Source organism: Bos javanicus, chromosome 9, assembly GCF_032452875.1.
Source record: "Bos javanicus breed banteng chromosome 9, ARS-OSU_banteng_1.0, whole genome shotgun sequence".
NCBI classification, from domain to species: Eukaryota; Metazoa; Chordata; class Mammalia; order Artiodactyla; family Bovidae; genus Bos; species Bos javanicus.
In genome coordinates this window covers 42,875,430-42,894,882 of record NC_083876.1, presented here as the reverse complement: position 1 = coordinate 42,894,882, position 19,453 = coordinate 42,875,430, and the positions used below count along the sequence as shown (strand labels likewise).

At 40.1% G+C, this 19,453-nt stretch overlaps 1 protein-coding gene across 3 annotated transcripts in view; it reads right to left on the bottom strand.

Annotated features, from left to right (window-relative positions):
* Positions 1-19,453, bottom strand: part of PDSS2 (decaprenyl diphosphate synthase subunit 2) — a 276,054-nt gene that overhangs the window by 16,950 nt on the left and 239,651 nt on the right. The gene's annotated exons all lie outside the window — the stretch shown is intronic.

The window sequence follows — 19,453 nt, the reverse complement described above, 5'->3', positions numbered from 1 at the left end:
ATCCTACAATGAAGGGTAATTCAGATTAGGGCAAAACAGCACTCAGGAGGGCTTCACTGGTGGCTCAGTGGTACAGAACCCACCTGCCAACGCAGGAGACGAGGTTCAGTCCCTAAGTCAGGGAGATCCCCTGGTGTAGGAAATGGCAACCCACTCCAGTATACTTGCCTGTGAAATCCCATGGACAGAGGAGCCTGATGGGCTACAGTCCATGGGGTCACAAAGAGTCAGACAGCTGAGCAACTGAACACACACAAGCACCCAGGAGGACATCTCTAAAAGTTACTCATGCCCTAAAAAGAGTTAATTTCTCCTTCCCAATGACTATTCTACTTCCAGTTAATACTCCAATCTGCTCTCCACAGAGCTGGCTCACAAGATGTTGCATACCAAGGACCTAACAGCTTCCATGTGTAAAAGTCCCATTTCAGGACTCACTGGTAATCTAATCCTTCATGGAAGGCATTAATATTCTTCTTCATAGGCATCTGTATACACTTTCACCAACTAAACATAAACTACTGGTTCAAAGGAAATCCTTCAGATATAATTAATAGGGCATAACTGAGATTCATTTTTACTATAAATTAGAATAGGCCATGAGTTCATCCAGAAAAATACAATATTGGAAAATATAGAAAAATACAAAAACAGAAAATACAAATATACAAAATACAAATACTATAAAAATAATATACAAAAAAATAATACAAAAATACAAATACAGCAAAATACAAAAATACACAAGACACATTAAACTGGAGTTCATAAACCTGGCTGATTATAAGATTCACCTGGGGAGCTTTAACATACAGATACCTAGACCTCATTCCTGGAGATGGATTCAGTAAGGCCTTAAAAAAATACTTCTTAGGTAACTCAATGATTAACCAGATTTGGGAGTACCTCACTCACTGGGACATGTATTTGGAGCGATGATATTTTAAAATTATCATGTTGGATTTATACTGTTTTAACCACACTTGCAAACTGTTGTCTTTGTGGTGATCAAATTAAATTCAGCAAGCATTTATTGGGCACCTCTATGCCATAGCTCGGAGAAGGCAATGGCACCCCACTCCAGTACTCTTGCCTGGAAAATCCCATGGACGGAGGAGCCTGGTACGCTGCAGTCCATGGGGTCGCTAAGAGTCAGACACGACTGAGCGACTTCACTTTCACTTTTCACTTTCTTTCTTTCTTTTTTTTTTTTGATATTTATAGCACTTTTATTCACAGTAGCCAAAAAGTAGAGAAAAATCCAACTATCAATGGATGGATTTTAAAAAGCACTAAAAAATGAAATATTGATAAACAATGCAACGTGGATGAACATCAAAGACGTTATGTGAAATGAAAAGAAGCCAGACACAAACTTACACAGAAAGTAGATCAGTGATTATGGGGCTGAGATGGGAATGAAGAGTTTAGGTGTTTTAGTCACTAAGTCGTGTCTGACTCTTGAGACCCCATGGAGTATAGCCTGCCAGGCTCTTCTGTCCATGGGATTTCCCAGGCAAGAATACTGGAGCGGGTTGCCATTTCCATCTCCTCACTTTTCACTTTCATGCATTGGAGAAGGAAATGGCAACCCACTCCAGTGTTCTTGCCTGGAGAATCCCAGGGACGGGGGAGCCTGGTGGGCTGCCGTCTATGGGGTCGCACAGAGTTGGACACGACTGAAGTGACTTAGCATAGCATGCCATAGTTATATAGTAGGGGCTAGAGGTACAGAAAGAGACACAGTTGCTGCCTCCCAGGACTGCTTGTTAGAGGACTTGTCATTGGGCTGCAGAACCAGGGAGGGCTGAGTGGAACCTGGAGGGATTGGACCCAGGATGTTGGTTCTTATAGCTGCAAGAGAAAAGACCACAATAAAAAAAATTCTTTTCACTTTTGCCTTCACCTACATTTTGACTGGGCAAATTCCCAACTGATGCACAAATACAACTTTCCACATTAGGATGTGGCTAAAATGCTCATAAGCCCATTCTGGCCTTTATGACCTGAAAACCACTTTAGCTGTAGGATAAATTAAAAAAATACAAAAAGGTGAATTATCATTTTGCATTTATTTCCATGATTTAGCACTTTAGGGCAATAATTTAATTGAACCTCTAATTAAGTGAACTGAATAGTTGTATAAGTACAGTATCACCTGAAATAAATTAAGTCCAAATTGCCTGATAGAGGATCCATTAAAGATATTAACACAGAGAGAAGAGAATGCATAGTACTTAAAATTAAGTGCATTATTATTAGTATTTATCAAAAGGTATCACTTTTCAGTGACAAATGTATCTTTTATGAGACCATTTTAAGAAATCATTGTAAGCCTCTGAAAACTATTTGGTTTGAAAGTCCTCTGAAAATTAAAGACAAGCCCCTGCCACAGGGTCTCGGTAGCTTTAGAAGATGAGGAGGCAGCAGCTCCTTCCGTCCGATGAAAACAGAGGAAGACTTTAGAGCTAGAAGAAACCCCAGGCACTGTCTTCTCACCTCGTTTTGCAGGAGAAGATACTGGATGAGCGAGGCTAAGTGGCATGGACAAGAGTCAACAGCAAATTTGAGAAATGGCCTGGGTTTCATTTCTGCACATCCCGAGCTCTTCCAGCCTATAGCACTGGAAAAGACTTGGAAATAACCCCAAGTTTTATTTCACCCAACCAGAACAGGGATACTAAAACCCATCTGGAACACAGGTTAGACTGTGTTCTGAAGAACCTGTATAACACAGTAAGGGAGTATGAAACAATGTAAAGTTTTGGGTTTGTTTTTAGTGGTTGAAAACAGCTGGATGAGGATGAAAGAAAACAAACAGAAGCCATGCTATTAGGGGAAGAGACCACATACCTCCCAGCCAAGAGGTAGGAGTGGACCATGCTTGCTTAATAGAGATTATAAGCTGGAAGAAAGGTACGATGCAGTAATGACATGGAGCTTCAACCTGTGAACAGCTGCTAAAACTTGCATTCTATGGTTGACAAATTCTTGGTGTGCCTGACTGATAATCTTATGTATCAGAAGAGAGAAGAAGCACTTTTGCTTAGTTATGTCAGCATAACTGGCTATAAATGTGATAGGGATTAACAAAAAATTAATGGCATCCTGGTATTAGAATCGGCTTCTCTGGTGGCTCAGATGGTAAAGAATCTGCCCACAATGCGGGCCACCTGGGTTCAGTCCCTGGGTTGGGAAGATCCCCTGGAGCAGGGAATGGCAACCCACTCCAGTATCCTTGCCTGGAGAATTCCATGGACAGAGGAGCCTGACAGACTACAGTCGATGGGACTACAGTCGATGGGGTCGCAAAGAGTCAGACATGACTACGCAACTAACACTTTCACTGGCATTAGAATCAGTCCTTAGAAAGGACTAGCAGGTGTGGGTTTGGACACCTGGACTGTGTGTTAGGAAAGTGCATTGCAAAAGTGAGTTAGTGAAAAGATGGCCATGATTCCAAGAATCTATAACTGGAAATACAGTTCAAGGGTGACAGAAGCTACTGAAAAACTAAGCTCCAACAATAGTCATAATTAATTATGAAAGTGAACAAAATAATGGCTGCTGAAAAAACTCTCTCAGGACTCACATTTGAGAAGGCATGGGTGTAAAAGGAGGAGCCTACCAACCCCTCCACTGCACAGAGAGCCACCGTGGAGATCGGGTCCTATCCCTGGCTTGAAGGAGCTGACAGAAAGAGAGGCAGAAAGCTGTAAAAATTGTGTAGGACTCCACCAATAGGTTTGTACTGTCACCAGGATGCCTCATAGAAAATGTTCAGAAACAAACAACCTTATCAAAACCTGCTGAAGTGTGATGGGCATTCACGGGGGCAGTACGGGGAGGAGATGATGACAAAAATGAGGGGCTTTGAAATGTAAAGGCTGTATGCTGAGTAAGAGCAAGTATGTACAAATATTTGCAAAAGATAACGTACTATTAAAAGAAGACAAAGGAAATAGAACAACTGAAGAATGAGTTCAAAATTGTAAAGACTAAATTCCACAAAGATGGGCCTTTAAAGATGATGCATAAGATATTATGCATTCAAATAGCCCATTACAGCTTGTCAGGGAACCTTGGATACAGCTACCATCTTGGCTTTTGGTGTCCTTAGCTTTCCAAGCCCACCCACTCTTCTCATTCTAAACATTGTATTATCCTCTAAGACAAACAGCTGTGCAGCTTTCTCACTTCCTGTACCTGATGTTCCTGTCCAGTTTTCATTCTCTGACACTTCCTTCTTTGCCTTCCTCCTCACGTCATCTTCCTCTGAAGATGTAGTTCCTGGTCTAGAGCACCTTCACAGACGCACCCATCCACCTCTGTCCTGCTCTCATATGCTTGGAATGCATATAACTGTCCTTCCCAGCTACTGAAAGACTGTGAGAAATGTCAGAAATGGGAGTCAAATGACTAATGCCTTCCAATACTGGACAAAAAAATGAGAACAAATGTGCATTCTGTAACACAGATCCATGAACTTATAAAAATTATGGCAAAAATCCAGAAGAGGTTAATAGACCGATTGTGAACTCTAGAGAAAAAGCAGTGGTGATCACAGCCCCAGGATAGATAGGTCACAATGAGCACATTATAACAGAACAATCTCATTTTTCTTTTGATATTAACTTGACTGCTAGCTTCAGAAATAGTAAAGTACATTCAGATATTCATCATGGATAAGACAGAGAAACAGGATCTGTATTAGAGTTTGGTAATATGGATTCAAATATGTAAAACAACTATTCCTAGAAAATGTTTAGCAGTGGATTTATATTGAGCAGAAAGGTGATACCTGGTATTGTACTGCAAGACTCAGTACTTGGTTCCTTTCCCTTATCACAGTGATTGAAAGATGATGGAGAAGAAATGCAGGTTAAATTTTAATTTTCAGATGTCACACAGTCAAGAGAGAAAGCTAACACATGGACAGCATCTAAATTTTAATGGTTTTGACATGTTGAGCAATAGACTGATACTAGCCAGATGAAATGGAACAGGGCAACCGTATAGTTGAGCATTTAGGTTTCATAAACTAATTATAAAAATGTAAACCCCAGTTTGGCAGTGACTCATAGAAAAATGCTGAGAATCTTTGATAACGACATTCTGTATATAAGCCAAAACTGTGACGCAGATACTAAAAAAAAGCAAACGCAAACCTTGGCAGTATAAACAGATGCACATGTCCAAAAGACAGGCAAGAACAGTCTCACTGCAGTCTTTGATAGCTAATCATTTTTAGAAAACTATGTTCAAATCCTGGGTGCCATGTCTCAAGAGAGACACTCACAAGATAGATAGGGTCCAGCATGAGGATGAAGAAGTATTTGGAAACGTGTCATCTAAGGAATGCTTAACCTGGAGGAAAGGGTTAAAGGAAGATATTAAACCCATCCTCAAACTACCAAAGCAATTAAATGGAAGAAGGAGCAGTCCTGTTTTATATGCTTCAGGGAACAGAACAAAGAGCAATCAGGTGAAATTTCTGGGAAGCTTCAATTTCAATTACAAGTAAGAAAGACCTTTCAAAAGACTAGAGTTGTCTAACAACGAATAATTTTTTTTGACAAGCTGTAAACTCCCTATCATTGAAAGTCCTCAGAAACTTGATGCCCACATCAGAGAAGGTATAAATGAAACTCTAAGCTGAAGAGGGAGGTGGGACAAGGCTGTCTCCAAGGTGCCACGCCACTTTAAGATTCAAGCTGACTGTGCTTCAACTGAATGGTTTTGCCAGCTTCTGAGTGGCAAGACTTGGTACAAAATGAAAAACAGTAATTAAAACCTTTCTTTAATACAATAAACTGTGAAATGTATCACAAACAACATAAAAATTTCCTCTTTACTTAGAATGACTTATTTTACTTAGAATGACTTATTTACTTATTAAAAAGCAGAGATATCACTTTGGCGACAAAGGTCCGTCTAGTCAAAGCTATGGTTTTTCGAGTAGTCATGTATGGATGTGAGAGTTGGACCATAAAGAAAGCTGAACGCCAAAGAATTGATGCTTTTGAACTGTGGTGTTGTAGAAGACTCTTGAGAGTCCCTTGGACTGCAAGGAGACCAAACCAGTCAATCCTAAAGGAAATCAGTCCTGAATATTCATTGGAAGAACTGATGCTGAAGCTAAAGCTCCAATACTTTGGCCACCTGATGCAAAGAACTGACTCATTGGAAAAGACCCTGATGTGGAAAGATTGAAGGCAGGAGAAGGGGACGACAGAGGATGAGATGGTTGAATGGCATCACCAACTTGATGGACATGAGTTTGAGCAAGCTTTGGGAAGTGGTGATGGACAGCGTATCCTGGTGTGCTGCAGTCCATAGGGTTGCAAAGAGTTGGACACGACTGAGTGACTGAACTAAACTGAACTAGAATGACAAATTATTTAAAAGAATCTATAGGAATCTACAGGAAAAAAAATCTACTGATCTTAATTACTTAATCTATTGATCTAATGACCTTAATTAAATGTCTTATTTTGGCAAAAATGGAAGGAAGTGGAAATAAGAGAATTTTTAGTTATTTCCTCCATCATATGAATTCACAGGTGAAGACACAATTAGAATGGTAGTGTGTCTCAATATTAAAATAGTAATAATAATATAATAATAATAGCAATAGCAACAAAGACAACCCCATATATAGTACTTACATGTGCCTGCTACTGCTGCTGCTAAGTTGCTTCAGTTGTGTCCGGCTCTGTGCGACCCCTGAGATGGCAGGCCACCAGGCTCCCCTGTCCCTGGGATTCTCCAGGCAAGAACACTGGAGTGGGTTGCCATTTCCTTCTCCAATGCATGAAAGTGAAAAGTCAAAGTGAAGTCGCTCAGTCGTGTCCGACCCCTAGCGACCCCATGGACTGCAGCCCACCAGGCCCCTCTGTCCATGGGATTTTCCAGGCAAGAGTACTGGAGTGGGTTGCCATTGCCTTCTCCAATGGCCTGGTGGGCTGCAGTCCATGGGGTCGCTAGGGGTCGGACACGACTGAGCGATTTCACTTTATTTTTTCACTTTCATGCATTGGAGAAGGAAATGGCAGCCCACTCCAGTGTTCTTGCCTGGAGAATCCCAGGGACGGGGAGCCTGGTGGGCTGCAGTCCATGGGGTCGCACAGAGTCGGACACGACTGAAGCGACTTGGCAGCAGCAGCACTCTTCCAATATATCTATATAATACATATAAGATACATATAATAGTACTTACCTCATAGGACTACTGTGAGGATTGCATACACAAACATATATACCTTCTGTTCTATATATCTTATGAGGTGTATGTGTGTGTGGATCTATCTATCTAGGAAAAATTCAAATTTCATCTGAGAAGAGAACACATATGTTAATATTGTCCTTTGCGCAGGGCAAACTTTTAAAATACGCATTCAAATCACAGATTTTAAAAAATACATCAAATCAAATACCTTTGGATAAAACCATATTTACAGAGATGACAGAAACCTAAGCCATCATTAGATTATGTACCTCTAACAGCATACACATTTTTTTTTCTACCACAAGTAAAAATGCCATACAGTTGTGGAACAAATGTCAATAGGAATTGGAGGTGGAAAATGCCCACATTTTCTGCTAAGAAAAAGCCATAAATACCTCAATATACTTGAGTAAGTATATTCTTCTAGACATACTTTTTAAACAAAAAGGCAGTGAATAAAATGAAACTAGTATATTTGTACCTAAAAAATTCTTAATAACAGAAACTTTTTGTTTTAATTAAAAATCTCAACCAAAGACTCTGACTGCAACATTGGTATTGGGGTTTCATGCAATCAACTGGACACTGCCTCTTATCATTTTCACAATTAAAAAAAAAATTTCATGGTTCGTCATGCTACATTGAAGTCACTGGATAAAAGATAAGTTCAAAATGACAAACATAATTTATCACATGCTTTAAACATTTTTACTATTCTCTAATAAAATATCAGAGTATTTTTCCTTTGTAAAAGAGCCTGTAAAATTACTGTAATATAGATCTGTATTGACTTTTGAGATACTAATTTTTAACAAGTTCTGTTTATTGTTTTGAAGGATTAAAATCATTCTGTATAACTGTGTGAGAGTTCAGGACACACATGACATTTGTTACACTGCTCTCCTTTTCCCTGGCTAAATTCTGGAAGCCCATGGAGATGGGAGGTAAGAGAGGTGGACTCCAAGAGGGACAAAATGCCATGTATTTCCAGACTTGATGGCCTTTCAAGCACCTTGGAACAGAATCCTCCAGAACCCACACAGGAACCTTTTTTAAATCTTATAACAGGATGAGATGTTCCCTTCCTAAGACTGATTAATTCATTTATGCTGTTTCATAATAATACAAAAAATAATCATAGAGAGGCAATAAGCAGACTGCCTCTCTCCCTGGCAGTGGGGAAACTCTGGGCCTGGACATGTGTGACCTTGGACAAAGTAACTTCTCTAAGCCCACCTCACCTATAAAATCACAGAGATAATATTTATGCCACAGGCAATTATTATGAGGAATGAATAAGGTAATATATGTGAAATTAACATCAATAAAATGCTTTACAAATATAAGGTTTGAAGAGTAAGGGAGCATGGGGATACATTGCAAAGCTCACATTAACATTTATATAATGTACCTGGTTCGTTTCCAAGGCAAACCATTCAATATCACAGTAATCCAAATCTATGTCCTGACCAGTAATGCTGAAGAAGCTAAAGTTGAATGGTTCTATGAAGACCTATAAGACCTTTTGGAACTAACACCCAAAAAAGATGTCTTTTTCATTATAGGGGACTGGAATGCAAAAGTAGGAAGTCAAGAAACACCTGGAGTAACAGGCAAATTTGACCTTGGAATATGGAATGAAGCAGGGCAAAGGCTAATAGAGTTTTGCCAAGAGAACGCACTAGTCATAGCAAACACTCTCTTCCAACAACACAAGAGAAGACTACACATGGACATCATCAGATGGTCAACACCGAAATCAGATTGATTATATTCTTTGCAGCCAAAGATGGAGAAGCTCTATACAGTCAACAAAAACAAGACCGGGAGCTGACTGTGGCTCAGATCATGAACTCCTTATTGCCAAATTCAGACTTAAATTGAAGTAAGTAGAGAAAACCACTAGACCGTTCAGGTATGACCTAAATCAAATCCCTTATGATTATACAGTGGAAGTGAGAAATAGATTTAAGGGACTAGATCTGATAGACAGAGTGCCTGAAGAATGATGAATACAGGTTCGTGACATTGTACAGGAGACAGGGATCAAGACCATCCCCAAGAAAAAGAAATGCAAAAAAGCAAAATGGCTGTCTGAGGGGGCCTTACAAATAGCTGTGAAAAGAAGACAAGAGAAAAGCAAAGAAGAAAAGGAAAGATACACCCTTTTGAATGCAGAGTTCCAAAGAATAGCAAGGAGAGATAAGAAAGCCTTCCTCAGTGATCAGTGCAAAGAAATAGAGGAAAACAATAGAATGGGGAAGACTAGAGATCTCCTGAAGAAAATTCGAGATACCAAAGGAACATTTCATGCAAAGATGGGCTCAATAAAGGACAGAAATGATATGGACCTAACAGAAGCAGAAAATATTAAGAAGAGGTGGCAAGAATACACAGAAGAACTGTACGAAAAAGATCTTCATGGCCCAGCTAATCACGATGGTGTGCTCACTCACCTAGAGCCAGGCATCCTGGAATGTGAAGTCAAGTGGGCCTGAGGAAGCATCACTTCGAACAAAGCTAGTGGAGGTGATGGAATTCCAGTTGAACTATTTCAAATCCTAAAAGATGATGCTGTGAAAATGCTGCACTCAATATACCAGCAAATTTGGAAAACTCAGCAGTGGCCACAGGACTGGAAAAGGTCAGTTTTCATTCCAATCCCAAAGAAAGGCAATGCCAAAGAATGCTCAAACTACCGCACAATTGCACTCATCTCACATGCTAGTAAAATAATGCTCAAAATTCTCCAAGCCAGGCTTCAACAATATGTGAACTTTGAACTTCCAGATGTTCAAGCTGGTTTTAGAAAAGGCAGAGGAACCAGAGATCAAAATGCCAACATCTGCTGGATCATCAAAAAAGCAAGAGAGTTCCAGAAAAACATCTACTTCTGTTTTATGGACTATGCCAAAGCCTTTGACTGTGTGGATCACAATAAACTGTGGAAAATTCTGAAAGAGATGGGAACACCAGACCACTTGACCTGCCTCTTGAGAAATCTGTATGCAGGTCAGGAAGCAACAGTTAGAACTGGACATGGAACAACAGACTGGTTCCAAATAGGAAAAGGAGTACGTCAAGGCTGTATATTTTCACCCTGCTTATTTAACTTATATGCAGAGTACATCATGAGAAATGCTGAGCTGGATGAAGCACAAGCTGGAATCAAGATTACCAGGAGAAATATCAGTCACCTCAGATATGGAGATGATACCACCCTTATGGCAGAAAGTGAAGAAGAACTAAAGAGCCTTTGGATGAAAGTGAAAGAGGAGAGTGAAAAAGTTGGCTTAAAGCTCAACATTCAGAAAACTAAATGGCATCTGGTCCCATCACTTCATGGCAATCAGATGGGGAAACAGTGGAAACAGTGGCTGACTTTATTTTGGGGGGCTCTAAAATCACTGCAGATGGTGACTGCAGCCATGAAATTAAAAGACGCTTACTCCTTGGAAGAAAAGTTATGACCAACCCCAACCTAGACAGCATATTAAAAAGCAGAGACATTACTTTGTCAACCAAGGGTCATCTAGTCAAAGCTATGGTTTTCCCAGTAGTCATGTATGGATATGAGAATTCGATTATAAAGAAATCTGAGTGCCGAAGAATTGATGCTTTTGAACTGTGGTGTTGGAGAAGACTCCTGAGAGTCCCTTGGACTGCAAGAAGATCCATCCAGTCCATCCTAAAAGAGATCAGTCCTGAGTGTTCATTGGAAGGACTGATGTTGAAGCTGAAACTCCAATACTTTGGCCACCTGATGTGAAGAGCTGACTCATTTGAAAAGACCCTGATGCTGGGAAAGATTGAAGGCAGGAGGAGAAGGGGACAAGAGAGGATGAGACGGTTGGATAGCATCATCGAGTCAATGGAGATGAGTTTGAGTAAACTCTGGGAGTTGGTGATGGACAGGGTGGCCTAGCATGCTGTGGTCCATGGGGTCTTAAAGAGTCAGACATGACTGAGCAACTGAACTGACTGACTGACTGACTGACCTGGCTTTGATTATAAAGATTCACAGACTATTTTACATAGATTCATGGAAGTATTTTAAATATTTTAAAACTGTGATTATTAGAAAATAGGAAACATGCTTGTTCTGAAAAATGAATTTCCAAATCATTTTGATCATTGAAAATTCAGTCTATTCTCCCTAAAAGGGAAAAGAAAAACACATGATAAAGACAGATAAGGTATCATTTTTCTTGCCCTCTCTTCCACACGAGTCTATTAAGCTCAGTCTGGATGATGTGGAGCCTCCTGTTGAGAGTGAGATTTCAGAACTCATTTCAAGGCTCAACCTGTCAGCTAAGTACATCTGAGTCTGTGCTGTGAAATACTATCCAAAAAGACCTGAACATAATCAAACAACTCATTGCATACAAATTACCATATCTGAATATATATGTATATTATATGTATGCTGTACTTAGTCGCCTAGCCATGTCTGACTGGTTGCAATCCCATGGACTGTAGCCCACCAGGCTCTTCTGTCCATGGGGATTTTCCAGGCAAGAATACTGGAGTGGATAGCCTATCCCTTCTCCAGGTGATCTTCTGGACCCAGGAAATGAACTGGGGTCTCCGGCATTGCAGGCTGATTCTTTACCAGCTGAGCTACCAGGGAAGCCCATATTATATGTATAAATACCTCTAAACAAACACCCATAGATACATATATAATTTATAAATATTTTCATATCATTAAAAACATTTTATTGGCATAATCAAAACTGGCCAAAACTGTTCACTCTATGTCTGAGTATTCAGGTAAAGTTGTGCTTGTTGCTTAAGAAACAAGAGGTCAGCTTGGAGCTCAGGGTGTGTGCTGATTTCAATAGATGTGCTTGATTTCAAAATGTAATTAAAGGGAACTAAACAATTTTAGTTTTTAAAGTTAATTTATAAATTTTCATTAACATTTGGTAAGTAAGGTATCTGAGGGTGGTGGTGGTGCTCAGTCATGTCTGACTCTTTGCAACTCCATGGACTACAGGCCACCAGGCTCCTCTGTTCATGGGATTTTCCAGGCAAGAATACTGCAGTGGGTTGCCATTTCTTCTTCCAGGGGATCTTTCCAACCCAGGGATCAAACTTGTGTCTCTTGCATCTCCTGTACTGGCAGGTGGACTGTTTACCGCTGCGCCACCCGGGAGGCCCCATCTGACATATGTATGGAATTATATTAAATTGAGGCTTAATTCCACAGGAAAAGCCATTTTTACTGCTTGGTTATCATGTCTTCTAGAGGAAAATTTAATGGTACACGCACATCATGTATGTAAACCATCCTGGAGATTATGAGAGAAACACACAAATTATGCAAGAGTGATTTGGGTTTCCAGCTTGACTTGAGTCTATATCTTATACATTTCTCTTTTTAAAAATTAATTAATTAATTTAAAATTTTTGGTTGCACTGAGTTTTTCCTGCTACATTTGGGTTTTCTCTAGTTGCAGTGAGTGGGGGCTACTCTGTTGTGGTGAGCGGGCTTCTCATTGCAGTGGCCTGTTTTCTTCTGGAGCATGGGTTCTAGAGCATGGGCTCAGCAGTTGTGCACAGGTTTAGGTGCTCCAAGGCATGTGGGATCTTCCCAGAGCAGGGATCGTGTCCTCTGCATTGGCAAGTGGATTCTTATACACTGCACGCCAGGGAAGTCCCTTCATTCATTTCTTAAATTCTCCTCATATCCTGATTTTTCATCTGCGAAAACCTTGGGATCACTTACCTTAAAACCACTATTACCACCAGCATCACTACTATCCACTGAGCCTAGATTCCTGGCATCCCAACATACATCCTGATACAAAATGAGCTCAAAACACACGACTTCCATCACTGGTCTTTTGTGTGCATGCTAAGTCACTTTGCTGCTGCTGCCGCTACGTCGCTTCAGTTGTGTCCAACTCTGTGCGACCCCATAGACGGCAGCCCACCAGGCTCCCCCGTCCCTGGGATTCTCCAGGCAAGAACACTGGAGTGGGTTGCCATTTCCTTCTCCAATGCATGAAAGTGAAAAGTCAAAGTGAAGTCGCTCAGTCATGTCCGACTCCTAGCGACCTCATGGACTACAGCCTACCAGGCTCCTCCGTCCATGGGATTCTCCAGGCAAGAGTACTGGAGTAGGGTGCCATTGCCTTCTCCAGGGGATCTTCATGACCCAGGGATCAAACCTGCATCTCTTATGTCTCCTGCACTGACAGCCAGGTTCTTTACCACTAGCGCCACCTGGGAAACCCTCCATCCATCACTGGAAGGCACATCAAATGACACAAAAACAATACCTACTGAGAGCAATGAAAACCAATGTATACCTCAGCCAGGCCTTCCAGGCAGATCACATCAGACTGAGGGCACATGCAGGAAGCAATACTATGGGGGTGATGCTGTTACTCTGTACCATATAAGTGTAATCATATCTACAGGATTAACACCTCTTCCAGATGTAGCAGGGTTCGACATTATGGTGCTATGGTATTTGTTAACACAGACCCTTGCTTTCATTGAGAGAACAGTGATGAGAACTTGTTTTATTTTTATTTTTTTATATGTATTTATTTGGCTGCATCAGGTCTTAGTTGTAGCATGCGGGATCTTTGATGCTTACGTGGGATCTTTCACTGCAGTGCATGTGGGCTCTTAGTTCCCCACAAGGGATTGAATCTGCATCCCCTGCACTGCAAGGCTGACCTGGGCCACCAGGGAAATCTTGAGAACTTGTCTTAAATGCTCGTACCTCTAAAACTTTTTTGAAAGAGGGAAGAATGCATACCATCTTAGGAAAAAAATCACAATAATTACTGAACTAGTTCAGCAAATAAATCCTAAGATATTCACTTACTAGACAGTCACTATCTCCGAGACCAGAATTATGTTAGGATTATAGAGTAATGCATACCATTTTCTGGATTTTGGTAAGACCAAAGACTGACTACAAATTCTCTTACTTCTTTTTGTTGTATGTCTAAAGCACCCTGGAAAACAGTGCGGGAGTGAAGAGTACAGTGTGGAGTCAATAGGCCTGGCTAGAATCATGACTGTGAGATAGTAACTGTGTGAACACTGTCAGCTTATTTAATCTCTTCTCCATAAAATGAAAGGATTCAGAGACAGAATCTGATAGAACCACTTGACTGAAGTGCTCAGTGTATGTCTTTAACAGAGTGCACACTGAAGAACACGCTTACAATGACATGCATCTTACCAGGGTCATAGGATGTAGAAAGGCCTACAACCTTTTCTAACAGGTACATAGGAATGAAGACAAAAGGCAGCAAGATTTCTTTGGATCTAGAACAGGGAGACCTTCCACAGGGGGCACCATGCATGAATCAATCTTCAGAGGCACATGTTTGGCTTCAGTACTATCTGATGGATAGGTAAGATCTTTCCTCAAGCCAGAAAGTCAAGCACTTGGAAGAAAGAAAAGATCTACTCAATGGTAATCTTTAGTTAGTAGCATCGTACACATCACTGATCTATGTTATAGGTTCTGTCATCTCTACTGTGACCTCAGTAATTCTGTTTAAAATTGAGGTGCACAGCTACCATGCCATTTCAGAAAGGCGGTTAAGCACATCTAGGATCGATATTCAGTCTCACGTGTCAGCAGGGAGGCTAAGTAGTGCTTTCGACACAGCTGAGGAAACACGAGGGAATGGCTTCAGATATACCATCTGAATGAATTATAGCTTTCTATAAGATCAAACATCTTGACATCACAGAAGTCCTTAATTCCACGTAAAATCAGGCTGTAGGATTAGGGAATAAATTTGGAAATAACAATCTAAGGCAATGACAGACTTCCGACTTACTGAAACCAGATTCAACATCGACACAGAGGTGCCTCTCTTTTCATTCTCTTTTTGGAAAACTCATGTCCTTCCACTGCTTTTGATGACACGGCAAGAAACAGTATTCCCTTCAGATCTACTTAAAACTGTTTCATGGACTAAGCAGACTCCTCCAGGGGACAAAAGTCTCACTCCTCCACATAAAGTCACACAGTCACTCCCTGTGCACAGGTGGGTCCTGATACCACAAACTGGGAACAATAATTGAATCCAGCTACCCTACCGTGCGGAGCATTTATCCACAGAACCAGCCTGGTAAGCATCTGCAGTTAGCTTTCTAGACTAATATTCAAAAGGTTACACCAAATGAATCTTTGTTTTAACCCAGGGAGTGTATGACATTGAGGAGGCATTTGATTAAATATACTAGGGGAGAAATAAGAGGATCAAAGATGGAGTCAAATACATCTTATGAACTAAATGGAACATTGGTACAAACAGCTGGCACATCTTGGGTTATTCATTCATTCAATAGTAGTTCAGCATATATTTATTGGGTACCCAGTATGTGGCAGGAACTGTTTTAGGCCCTCAGGATATAAAACCAGACACGATTCCAGGCTTACAACTAAGAACTCCTCTTCACCAACAATCCAAGTTTGCCTTAGCTTCCTAATAAATGTGAGATATTATGCAGACATGTAATTTTTCAAGAACCAGTAATTCAAAATTATAAACCTAAGGATGGCAGAGATTGCCCCACTAAATATTATTGCTATAAACAAAATAATTCAATATATTATATATAAAATTAGGATGAAAGGCCAATAAGCTAGAAACATATGACATAAAGAAAAATAAAGAAGATATATAACTGTTTAGGGGATTTAATTCAAAGAATATCAATAATATTTGGGCAAACAGCTGAGAGGGTGGCATTATTTTATGATGTCATAAAGAGGCTTATCACTGACATCATTTAATAATTTTATTCATGATCCATGAGGGACTAGAGATTATGATCATTAAATCTGTTGATGCCATTGAAATGTGTGGGACTGCAAACACCTCAGAGAACGAGAATCTAATTTTAAAATAACATTAAGAAATTAGCAGAATAGATCATCAAAGTAAGATGACAGTCACTGGGGACAAATGCAAAATACTATACTCAGAGACTTAAGGAGGAAAAGAAATAGCTTGATAATAGGGGAAGGAATGAATGAATGAATGTCCAGAGGGTGACTGTTTTGCAAAAAGACTTGAGGGTCATAATAAGGCACAACTCTGGCTCTGGAGACTAACTACTGCATCTGCAACTAGAACTTATTTTTGATGAAAAATTTTACATGGTACAAAAGCTTTTTGGCTTTATTATGAACAGAAATAGATTAACAGTTACTTTTCATCATTGATAACTGTATTTGAAGGAGATCTGGAATCAAAGTAGTAGTTGCAAAAACCAGCTTTAGTAAATTAATTGTTTTGAAAAAAAGATTAAACAAAATTATTCATTATTGCTGGGAAAAAACCCCAAAACAAAATCTCCCTACTTTTCTGAAGTGTGACTGCCAAAAGAAAAATAACTGGTTATATCTGATTTTCAGGAAACAGGGAGTGGAGGATTTAAAAATTTCAGATGGCCATCCTGACGGGGTCTTTCCGCCGCACCCCTCTGTGGTTGGCAGGACATCAGTGCTGCACCACAGGTTGAGCCCAGGGTTTTCTTTTTCATCTTTCTCAACTACTCCCTGGCACCTCAACCACGGCTTGAGGCCTTGCACAAAAATTCACAGTGTAAAAAATCATATTTCAGAAAACAAACTTTTGATTATCAAAGGAGGAAGTGGGGGGGATAAATCAGGAGTTTAACATATATACACAATTACATATAAAACAGATAATTGATAAGGAACTATTGTAAAGCACAGGGAACTGTACCCAGTAGTTTATAATAATCTATAAGGGAAATAATCTGAAAATATAAATAAATATATATGCGTGTATATGTGTATAAAACTGAATTAGTGTGCTGTACACCTGAAACTAACACATTATAAGTCAACTATACTTCAATTTAAAACATTATTTTTAAAAATCCATGTTTTCCAGTGAATTCCTTCTACTGCCATAGAAGCAAGCAATACTTTAGGAGCCTAGGATTAAATTCTGGTTATGAACTAAAAACATGAGTTCAGGAAAATTATTTTTCAAGTCTCAGTAGCTCAGGTGGTAATACAGAAAAATTCCAATTCAAATCAGAGTCTACACTTAAAACTGATACCTTTCAGAAAAAAAGTTATTATCTTAATGCCCGTTTTACATTTTACAAGTTGTCATCCAGTCTTTATCAAGCATATAAAATGTTATATAATTGCACTCATATCTTAATGGTATCTGGATTTGGATTTTTTCCTTTAAATTATATTATAAACATCTCATATAATTAGGCCACAAATTCTTAATGAAAAAAGAGGGGGGAATGTCATTGCTTCTAGATAGTCTCCATAATTATTACAAAACCAGAAATCCTAAATGTTAAGACAGCTTCAAGAGGTTAGAGGAAATGAGAGATTTAGTGCATACAATGATGCTGTTTGGAAAATTTTACCAAAGGAGCTAATGCAAAGTCCCAGAGTAGGAGAAGGAGCATCTGCCCAAGAAAGGGGTACAGGGAAAAGAAAATACAGCAACATCTGGTCTCTAAATGTGCCAACATGAAAAATTCTCAGAGCCAGTTAGCTAGGGTTATGAGAAAGAACAAGCCGGCTAAAACTGTCTGCCAAAAAAAAAAAAAAAAAAAATCTGGCTTTGTCAGTAAAGAAAGGACAATAATATTTATAGAAAATTTCCTACACTGGTTCAAAAAAGAATTTTAGATTTGATATGCAGCAAAATGGTTGAAGCAACCTATGGATAATACATGGGAAGAAACGGCTAAAAGGGCAAGCCGTGGAAAGGAGAACCAGGACACGAGAGGAAGTGATGATGTGTGATCATGCAAATGCAAATGTCTGTGGACGGCAGTTTGCTGTTGGGAAGGGAATTTTAATGTGTACCCTATGCAAATGTGTTTTATAATAAAATGTGCAAGGCCTGAGCGTGGGGAGGGACGAAGCGGGCAGGGGCTCTAGACGTTGCTCCTGAGGCAGGGGAAAGGGCTACCCTGAGACCTGAACGAATTCCGGGAGAGGGGATAGCAAAAACCCCACTCCTTTCAAAAAGCCTCTCTCACATTTGACTGAGAATTGGATGCCTGATAAACTAACACATGCAAAATCTTTCTTTACCAAGTGCTTAACCTTGAGCAATTCTCTGTGCTTCAAGTGAACCTCAGTGGGAAGACACAAAAAACAACTTTCTTTTCTGTACTGCGTCATGGGAAAATTATATGAACTACACACAGTAAAGGCTGGAGATGAATACCAAGAAAGCTCCTATAAACCATTTAGAGTCTTTGCGTCAAAATTGGCATGACTGTCAAAGCCCATGTAAGGCCTAGTCCTAGGCACTTGAGCAGGAGGGTAGCCCACAGGGCTGAGAGTCTGGTTCTGACCAAGTGATATTTATCCATAATCTGTATATCTGAGGCAATTATTAAAAAGAAATTGAGAAAAGTTCTGTATCCCTGCCATCTCGAAAGTGTTAAAAAATTAAAATTGTAGAAACCCGAACCATAGGTGCCATGTTTTGCCTGAAGTGGTAAAAATACCATCTGCCTCAGTCTTTGAGCAGCATGCTTCTTTCAAGGAGCAGTAGGCTAAACTACAGGCATACGCTCAGCTCCAGCTGGGGAAAATACACAGACGTTTGTAGATGTTTTTCTAAGAGTAGCCAACATACTTGTTTTCCTTCAGACACATATTAAGTTACCATAGCAAACCAAGAGTGAATGTGGCCTGAGACACTTCTCCACGGGTCCCCACACATGTCCATGAATTTCTACAATTCAATAGGTGGCACTCTTCCCTCTAACACTGAGCTCAATCTGCTTGGGGCCAGAAACCTTGGGAACACGGAATAGTCCCCTATTCCCTAAGAGAGGCACACTCAGGGCTGAACACCAGTCATGTAAAGAAGATCCTCTTTGTACTGCATACGTGAGCAAAACTGTCAGCACCAGATTTTTGGTCACAATTCACTTCTGGTAAATACATTCTGTCCAATAAAACTTCTACAGTTTTAACTACGTAAGTCACTTCTTGTTTTTTCATTTTAGAAGCTGGGTAGGATCACCTTACAGTCAACAGCTTCCATCCTAGGCCAGCCTCAGGTGAATGAGCTTCAGGAGTGGGTAGAGTGCTCCAGGACTGGTGTTAACCACTTTCCAGAAGCGCGACAGACTTAATGAAGGGATAGTTGCTGAGTGCTTTAATATCTGTAGGTGAAAGGCACTGCAGCAGTGTAAAGCATTCACAATCCAGGCTCC